Below are 1,702 nucleotides of genomic sequence, written 5' to 3' on the forward strand. Positions count from 1 at the left end.
TTCCAGAGCCTCGGGGCCCTGACAGCAAACGCTCTGTCCCCTTTAGTTTTCAGTCGAGACTCTGGAACAGACAACAGACCTCTGCCCGAGGATCTCAAGGTACGTGCTGGTGCGTCTATGTGATTCCCCCCTTCATCCCGCTCAGAAACCTGGTGCGCTTCCCCCTCCCTGCAAGAACCAGCAGGGAATGAACGACTAACATATTAATAAACATAAAACTGAACACAATTTGTCCGTGAAACTCCCTATGTAGGGGTCTGTTAACCTGACCCTTTTGAGCCTCCCAAGGTGGCTCGAAGGGAAAAGTCTCCCTCCTCATGCCGGAGGGAGAGGCCCTTACCTGCAACAGTTGCATGTTGGAATAATAAAAATGATAAAAATAAATAAAAAATATTCAAAGGTGAAAAGTTAGTCCCGAACGAACCAGTCAGTCATGACATGGAATTCCACCATCAATTAGAATTAACTCCGCCGTCCTCGAGCTTGGGGTTAAATCCTTTAGGTCCCGGAGGGGGCCGGTGATGATCTCCTGAAGGCTCACAGCTTCTCCCTGTAGTTCTCCCGCCCGGCTTTGAGTGTGTCCTTCCTCGCTCGTCTGTCTACTCTTTTCCAGGTTGGCGCTGCACCTGCTCCATGAGCGTCTCCAGAGGTCTGGTGGTTGTCACAGTGTAGCCTCTTCTCCGCAGGTCCTCTGATGCCTCCTCTATAGTACTGTAGGTTCTGGTTCTGTCATCGTGTCTCACGCGCAGCCCGGCTGGGAAGAGGGTCTGGAACGGAATTTTATTTTCCTTCAGCACTTTGCGGATCTCTGAATATTGTCTTTGTTGTTTGAGTATCAGAGGTGGATAGTCGTGGTCCAGGCTTATGTGGTTTTCTTGCCAGGTAAACCCCTTCCTCTGCCATGCCTTGTGGAGTAATAACTATTTTGTTTTGAAACTTAAAAACTTAATTATGATGGAGCGTGGTGGCACATCCACAGGCGGCTTTGATCCCACCGACCTATGAGCTCTTTCAATCTGCAGGTCAGGCATGTCATCACCCTACGGACACTCACAAACTACAAGAGACCATCCCCCAACACTGCCGGTACTCAACGACTGGCAGACGAGCTGAATGGTTTCTACTGTAGGTTTGAAAAGCCCAGAGTCACACCTCTCCCCCACTCCAACGCCATCTTCAAACAGTCACCTTCCCCCTCTGAACTCTCACCTGCACTCAAGATCTGGGAAGAGGACGTGAGCCACCTCTTCCAAAGGCAGAAGATCAGGAAGACTCCTGGACCTGACGGTGTCTCACCATTGTGCCTGAAAATCTGTGCGGACCAGCTGGCCCCCATCTTCACACAGATCTGGCCCCCATCTTCACACAGATCTTCAACAGATCACCGGAGCCGTGTGAAGTTCCCTCCTGCTTCAAACGCTCCACAATCATCCCGGTCCCAAAAAAAACCTCCATCTCTGGACTAAATGACTACAGGACTGTCGCCCTGACATCTGTGGTCGTGAAGTCCTTTGAAAGACTGGTGTTGGCCCACCTGAAGGACATTACAGGCCCCTTGCTGGACCCCCTGCAGTTTGCCTACAGGGCTAACAGGTCAGTGGATGATGCAGTCAACTTGGGTCTGCATCACATCCTGCAACACCTCGACTCTCCAGGGACATATGCAGGGATCCTGTTCGTGGACTTCAGCTCGGCGTTTAAC

The sequence above is a fragment of the Micropterus dolomieu genome, linkage group LG17 (assembly GCF_021292245.1).
Source record: "Micropterus dolomieu isolate WLL.071019.BEF.003 ecotype Adirondacks linkage group LG17, ASM2129224v1, whole genome shotgun sequence".
NCBI classification, from domain to species: Eukaryota; Metazoa; Chordata; class Actinopteri; order Centrarchiformes; family Centrarchidae; genus Micropterus; species Micropterus dolomieu.